The 7,936-nt window shown below is 39.6% G+C and overlaps 1 protein-coding gene across 2 annotated transcripts in view; it reads right to left on the bottom strand.

Annotated features, from left to right (window-relative positions):
* Positions 1–4,877, bottom strand: part of LOC106838616 (uncharacterized) — a 30,018-nt gene extending 25,141 nt beyond the window's left edge. The window contains exon 1 of one of the 2 annotated variants that reach the window (XM_070511766.1): positions 4,654–4,877. The gene's annotated coding sequence lies outside the window, so the exon portion shown is untranslated. Of the gene's footprint in view, positions 1–331; positions 2,995–4,653 lie in introns of those variants that run through there. The other variant, XM_014852850.3, reaches the window with a different exon arrangement.
* Between the last annotated feature and the right edge of the window lie 3,059 nt (positions 4,878–7,936).

Here is a 7,936-nt window from a genome sequence, read left to right on the forward strand (position 1 = left end):
TTCAATTATGTGCAGAGCTGCATAGAGAACCATTTATCTAGAAGGATAATCACCAAACTGTGGATCTATCTTAGCATTTTAAAATATGCTTTGTTCCCTTTTGAATTGCTCTCATTTTCTCTGCAATGAATGTGTATAATTACTGCAAAAAACAATAATGTCTAGAATCTCATTTTGATCCATGTTATCAAGAGGAAGAGTTTTTGTGTAACAAAAAAATCGGTTTCTCTGAACACAGATGTCCACAGCAACCGTTTTGTTATGTGATTGCAAAAACCTCTCTTTCAATAATCATCCCCATCCACATAAAACAAAACAAGAAAAGTCCCACCTGTTCTGGCCCTTGTCCTTATAATGGTTATTCTTCACAAATGAGGCTGAGGTCTATGCCTTTGGAATTGCAGGCTGGGAGGACACAGGAGTGCCAGCTCAAGTGATTGCCGAGATGCTCCTTTCAGCTTTTGGTCCCTTGCCGAGTGACAGCCAATTTCAACGCCCCTCATCTCTTCCTGCCTCGGACATCCCAGCTACCCTCATGGGAGATACCCCTTGAGTTCCCATGTGCAGAATCACACCAACCCGAACAACACAGCATAGCAAAATGCCGAAACATGGGGGGAAAAGGGAAGGGGGGAAGGATGCGTGACAGCTGTCTCCTCTTGTTTTACTTCTGACTCCTTGTGGGGGATTTGCACATCAGCTGCAGCTGACACTCAGGCTGCTTGGTCCAGAAATATGACTGTGCCACACCCTGGCAGCTGTTCACTTGCAAAGCTGGGGCCCTCACCCACACAGCCCAGCTTCCTGAATTTTCTCATTTCTCAACGTCAAAAGGAGGGGAGAGATACAAAGCTGTCAAGGATCAGGGCTGTATACGTGAAATGAGGTCGTGGAGTCCAGTGTTAAGGCACTTTATTGGTTGTGTCGTAATATGACCTTGACTGCAAGATAGTTCACAGAGACAAAGCCTGCAATGATCTGCCCAAATAAATCTTCTGATGGAGAAAGAAGCTACAAATGAGGAAAAGGGAAGGCAAGAAAGAACCTTGTAGTGTTGGACTGGAATTAGAAATATCAGTATGACTTACACACATATATGAATATGTATTCAGGCACATAGAGATAAATATCAAGGTATGTGTATCCATGGATCCGTGTGTATCCATGGATCAATATATTTCTTTCTTCTTCCTTTTTTTTGGTTTGAGGAAGATTAGCCCTGAGCTAACATCTGTCGCCAGTCCTCTTTTTGCTGAAGAAGAGTGGCCCTGAGCTAACATCTGTGCCTGTCTTCCTCTATTTTATATGTGGGATGCCTGCCACAGCATGGCTTGGTAAGCAGCACATATGTCCGTGCCCATGGTCTGAGCCTGCGAACCCTGGGACGCTGAACAGAGCTTGTGAACTCAACCGTTATGCCACCGGGCCAGCCCATGCATATATATATTTTTTAGTTCTGTCTGCTGAGAGGCCCTAGGAACAATGATACTCCAGTAGTAATGAGCATATTTAGATTCCAGATCTTGGCTTCTCATTACTATTTTTCAGTAAAAGAAACCAGGACTCCTTGGGGAAGAGGTTGATTCCAGGGCCTGGGCCAGAAAAATACAAGCTGAGCTTAGAAAATAGGGAAATGCTTTTTTAAAAAAATGGAAATGTGTCAAAATGACACAGGAGCCAATTAGAAGGAGCCTCCAATGACCAAAACTGGAATGAATTGAACAATAAAATAAATAATGACAGTATTGAATCATAACCCATAGGATGAAATAAATACCTATGAGCCTATAGTGTATGAATAATTGAATAAATAAATAAATGGAGGAGAAAGGATAACATTTCTGTACAGAAGAATTCCAATTAATATAGAAAGAATGAGGGAAATAAAATATTATCATCAGGTAAATATCATAGTAACAATTCTTGCAGGTAAGATACACTGATGGATGCTAGAATTGATGGATGAAAGTTTGAGGAGAAACAGAACAGTTGCAGAAATTTCTCCAAGATACTTACCAGTTACAAAGGGAAAAATAGTGGAGACATCTTTTAGACAGCACTTTAACCAAGTGATAAAGTTTAAAATCACTGGTAATAAGACACATCAATGTCATGATAAAATGCATAAAGAAGGACACAACATCACTTCTGTGGTACCCTCGGTACAGACTGAGGTACGCAACCTCAATCTAATCATGAAAAAGAAAGGACAAACCCAAATTGATAGATATTCTTCAAAAATAACTGACCAGTACTCATCACAGTGTCAAGGTCATGAAAGACAAAGAAAGAATGAGGAACTGTCATAGATTGTAAAAGCTTAAGGGGAGACAATTAAACACAATGTGGAATCCTGAATTACATCCTGGAACAGAAAAAGAACATTAGGAGGAAAACTGGTGAAATTTGAATGAGGTCTGTAGTATAGTTAATAGCATTGTACCAATGTTTACTTCCTGGTTTTGAAAATTGTACTATGGATATATAAGTTGTTAACACTAGAGAAAGCTATGTGAAAGGTGTACCTGAACTCTGTATTATTTTTTTTTTTTTGAGGAAGATTGGCCCTGAGCTAACTTCTGTTGCTAATCTTCCTCTCCCTGCCCTCTTTCTCCCCAAAGCCCCAGTACATAGTTGTATATCCTAGTTGTAGGTTATTCTAGTTCTTCTATGTGGGATGCCACCACAGCATGGCTTGATGAGCAACACATAGGTCCACACTCAGGATCTGAACCAGTGAACCCTGGGCCACTGAAGCAGAGGGCACTAACTTAACCACCGGGCCATGGGGCTGGCCCCTCTGTATTATTTTTTAGGAGATTTCTTGAAGTAAAGTTGACATACATATATTTAAGTATAAAATTTAAAAAGCTTGACATATGTGTTCACCCATCAAACCATCACCATAATCAAGATAACAAACATATCCATCACCTCCAAAAGTTTCCCAAAGCCCCTTTGTGCTCCCTCACTCCTGCATTACAATCCATGCCCCCCTCCCACCTCTCCCTGCCACTGATCTGCTTTCTGTCACTATAGATTAGCTTGCATTACCTGGAGATCTGTGTAAATGAAAAAAATCTACTCTTTTTTTGTCTGACTTCTTTCATGCAGCACAGTCCTCTTTGGGATTCCGCCATGTCCTTTGTCATTCATTCCTTCACAGTGCTGAGTAGTCTTCCATTGTATGCCTTTGCCAACTTTATTTATCCATTCATCAGTTGAGGGACATCTGGGTTGTTTTCAACATTTGGCTATTACAAGTAAAGCTGCTATGAGCATTAGTGTACAGGACTTTGTATGGACATATGCTGTCCGTTCTCTTGCATGAATACCTAGGAGTTTTAGGCATATGCTTAACTTTTAAATAAACTGCCAAAACGTTTTCCAAAGTAATTGTACCATGTTGCATTCTCATTCGCAGTGTGAGGATTCCAGTTCCTCCACATCCTCACCAATACTTGGTACCTTCTTTTAAATTTTAGTCATTTCAATAAAGTATGTAATGTTATCTTGTTGTGGTTTTCACTGGTATTTCCTTCATGGCTAATAAGGTTGAGAATTTTTTCTTCTGCTTACCTGCCATCTGCATATCTTCTTTAAGCATCAGCGTAAATCATTTGACTGTTTTTACTAAGTTGTTTTTTCTTATTACTGAGATTTTATGTTCTTTACGTATTTTTGATGTAAGTTCTTTATCAGATATAGGCTTTATAAATATTTTCTCCCAGTCTCCAGCTTGCCTTTTCATTCTTTTAGTAGTGTCTTTTGAAGAGTAACAGTGTTTTGATTTTTGATAAGGTCCAATTTGTTCTTTTATGGATCATACTTCTGGCATTGTATCTAAGAAATCTGTTCTTAACTCAAGCTCTTGAAGATTTTTTTCCTTCTAGAACTTTTATAGATTTAGGATTTCTATTTAGGTCTGTGATCCATTTTGAGTTAGTTTTTAATATGATCTAAGGTGTAGATTAAAGTTCATTTTTTTGATATGTGAATATCCAATTATTCCAGCACTATTTGTTGAAAGACTAACTTCCTCCACTGATTTGCAAAAACAAATCAGTGTAAAAAATCAATACTAATTTATATTAGAGTCTAAAAAGTAAGGGATTCATGTTGTAATGAACTAATTCATGCATAGTGTGCAACATTAAAAGAATAATTTAGAATGCATAGCTGCATAATAGAAGAGAAATCAAACTGAGTATTTATTGGACCAGAGCACAATTACGCTAGAAATCAGAAGAAAAAAATAACCAGAAAAATCCCCAGTGCATGGTCCAGGAGAGATCGAACTTGGAAGTGGAGGGGAGAGAAGACATGTTAAATCACCACCTCTCCCAGGGCTGCTGTGATGCTCATGCTGACCATGCAGGGCACAGCCCAAAAGGCACTGTTCTCCCAGACTCTGAAGTGAATGGTACCTTCTGGGGACGTGCAATGCAGTGTTCTTTCCCTGTTAACCAATCGGTATGACCTATTTTATATATACATATCCACGCATGTGTATATATGTACATGGATAGATATGCTTACACGGATGGTTCTTTATATGAATTTAAAAAAAGGAAAGAGAGATGGAGAAGAAAAAAGGATGGGAAGAGGAAGTGAGAAGGAAAGAAAGAGAAAATATCTGGAATAAATACATACCAAGATGTTCACAGTGGTTATTTCTGGTTGTAGGCTTATGGGTAATTCTTTTCTTCCCCATCTCATTCATATTTTCTGAATGTTCATCCTATGATACATTTTTAAACAAAAGGAAACATATCCTTGTGTTGGCCTCTTCTTGTGGGGTCTTCCCTGAAGCCTTGACCTGCTGCCAACATTAGTCTGCTGATGTGGCAAATTCCTTCTCGCTTCCTGAGAGCTTACCCAGCAGAGAGACACACTGGGGCTTGCCAGCTGAACACTTAGCACGTTTTGTGCTGACTGCCTCCATTTGGCCTTTCCTGAGAACTCCTTGAGGAGCTGCCCTGGAAGCCAGTGGAGGCAGACTCAAGGCAGAGTATGAATTATTTGCAGTATTGCCCCAGTAGATGGGCTGGACCGTTTCCCATGGTCATGAGCATGCACAATTCTCTTTATAAATAATTTACTTTCCCGGAAGAGACAATACAGCAAAGGCATTTTTACTGAAACAGACCCAAAGGATGTTTAACTTCTCTCAAAATTTAGCGTGCCCTTTTTGTGTGCGATTACAAAATGCATTGTGTTAGAAAACTTAGAATGTAAAAAAGGATATTAAATTATTATAAAATCACTCTGTTCCCAAACTCTTAAGTCAATTATTAAAAGTATTTTGGCAAGTCTCTTTCCATGAATTTTTTTCTTTTTACATAATTAGGGTCACACTATATTACAGTCCATATCTTTTGTGTGTGTATGTTAAAATATGCATAACAAAATTCACCATCTTACCCTTTTTTAAGTGTATAGTTATAGTAGCATTAAGCACATTTACATTGTTGTTCACAGATCACCACCATCCGTCTCCAGAACTTTTTTCATCTTCCTAAACTGAAACTCTGTACCCATTAAACAATAACTTCCCATCTCCCCTCCCCCAGCCCCTGCAACCACCATATTACTTTCTGTCTCTATGAATTTGACCTCTGTAGGCACCTCACATAAGTGGAATCACACAGTATTTGTCTTTTTGTGACTGGCATATTTCACTTGGCATTAAGTCCCAAGGGTCATCGATGTTGTAGCACGTGTCAGAATTTCATTCGTTTTTAAGACTGAATAATATCCCACTGCGTGTGTTTGGCACATTTTGTTTACCCATTCTTCTGTCGATGGGTACTTGGGTTGCTTCCACCTTTGGGCTGCTGAAAATAATACTGCTGGGAACATGGTGTGGAAATATCTGTTAGAGTCCCTTTTTCAATTCTTTTGGGTATATATCCAGGAGTGGACCTGCTGGATCATATGGTAATTCTGTTTTTCATTTTTTGAGGATTCATGTACAGTTTTGAATCCTCTTTGTTTCTAATTTACTTAACTTTTGAGTATGAGTATTTTTCAACAATATTTTTGTAACTTTTTATGTAATTTCAAACTTCCAAAAAAGTTTCAAAAATAATACAACAAACTCCAATATATCCTTCACGTAGATTCACCCACGGTTCTTATTTTGCCACATTTGCTTTATCATTCTCTTTCCCTCTACGTATGTGTCTGTATGTGTGCATGCCTGTGTATAGAAAGTTCCACATATGATGTTCCTTTACCCCGAAATGATTCAATGTGGTTTCCCTAAGAGCAAGGATGTTCACTTTCGTAGCCACAGAACGATAATTAAAATCAGGAAATTAAACATTGATACAATGCCATTATCTAATCCAAAATCGATATTCAAATATTGCTAATTGTCCCTAATCTGAGAACATGAATTAAATTGAATCATCAAGCCCTGTGGTGGGCAGTTCTAAAGATGCCTCCACCCCCAGTTTTCTCTCCCCTGCTTAGTCAATCAAATGTTAACCGGGTACTGCTGTGAAGGGACTTTGCAGATGTAATTAGGGTTAAAATAGGACCTTAAAATAGGGAGATTATTTTGGACTATCCAGGCGAGTGCAGTGTAATCACATGAGCCCTTCCTTAAAAGCAGAAGAGGAAGGCAAAAGGAGAAGTCAGAGAGGTCTGAAGCGTGAGAGGAACTTGACCTGCCACCACTGGAGGGGCCACGTGGAATGCAGACAGCCTTGAAGAGCGAAGATCAGGCTCCAGCTGGCAACCAGCAAGGAAACAAAGACCTCAGTCCCATGACCATAAGGAACTGGATTTGGCCATTAACCTGAATAAGGCTGGAAGTGGATTTTTCCCAGAGCTCTGACATAAGAGCCCAGACAGTGGACACCGTGATTTTGGCCTGTGAGACCCAAAGCAGAGGAACGGGCCAAGCCCACCTGCCCCTAACCACAAAACTGTGAGCAATAAATGTGTGTTGTTTTAGATCCCTAAGTTTGTGATAACTTGTTACAGCAGCCACAGGAAACTAATACAGGTCCCTTCAGTCTCTTTTAATCTGGAACAGTTCCTGAGACTTTCTTTCTGGACCCTTGACATTTTATGAAGAGCACAAGCCAGTTATTTGTAGAAAGCCCCTCGATTTGGGTCTGTCTGATGTTTTGTTAATAGATCAGACTTTACATTTTGGGAACTAATTCCATGGAAGTGGCACTGTGTCCTTCTCAGTGCATCACATCAGTGGGCAAGTGATGTTGTTTTTGTCCCAAGAGTAGTAACATTAGCTTTGGTCACTTGAGTCGGGCGACATCTGCCAGACCTCTCCTCCTTAGAGCTACTATTTTCCCCTTGTTAATTAATAAATACTTCACAGGAAGTTACCGTGAGACAATATAAATATCCTGCTCCTTGTGAAACTTTTGCCCACTATTTGTAGGTTCCACTGACGACGCTTGCCTGGGACAGTTATTATTATGATAGTTGCACACTCTGTCAGTATTAATTCTAGCTCTACATTAACTTAAAAAATTTGTTTGCTGGGGCCAGCTCAGTGGCGTAGTGGTTAAGTTCACACATTCCTATTCGGCAGCCTGGGGTTCACAGGCTCAGATCCCAGGCATCGACCTAGCTTGTCAGGCTACATTGTGGTGGTGTTCCACATAAAATAAAGGAAGATAAGCACGATGTTAGCTCAGTGACAATCTTCCTCAAGCAAAAAGAGGAAGATGGGCAGGCAACAGATGTTAGCTCAGGGCCAGTCTTCCTCACACACATACAAAAATTTGTCTGTTAACCTGCTTTCCCGTGTAAAGCAATGTTACAAATATTTCTCCTAAATTAACAAATGTTCATCAATAGCAGTTAAAGCATCTGTTTTGCCTTTTCTGTTTCACCATGAGGTTATATCATAGTTTACTAAGCTAGGACATTTAGCGTGTTTCTACCTTTTCACAACGTT

This window comes from Equus asinus, chromosome 6 (genome assembly GCF_041296235.1).
Source record: "Equus asinus isolate D_3611 breed Donkey chromosome 6, EquAss-T2T_v2, whole genome shotgun sequence".
NCBI classification, from domain to species: Eukaryota; Metazoa; Chordata; class Mammalia; order Perissodactyla; family Equidae; genus Equus; species Equus asinus.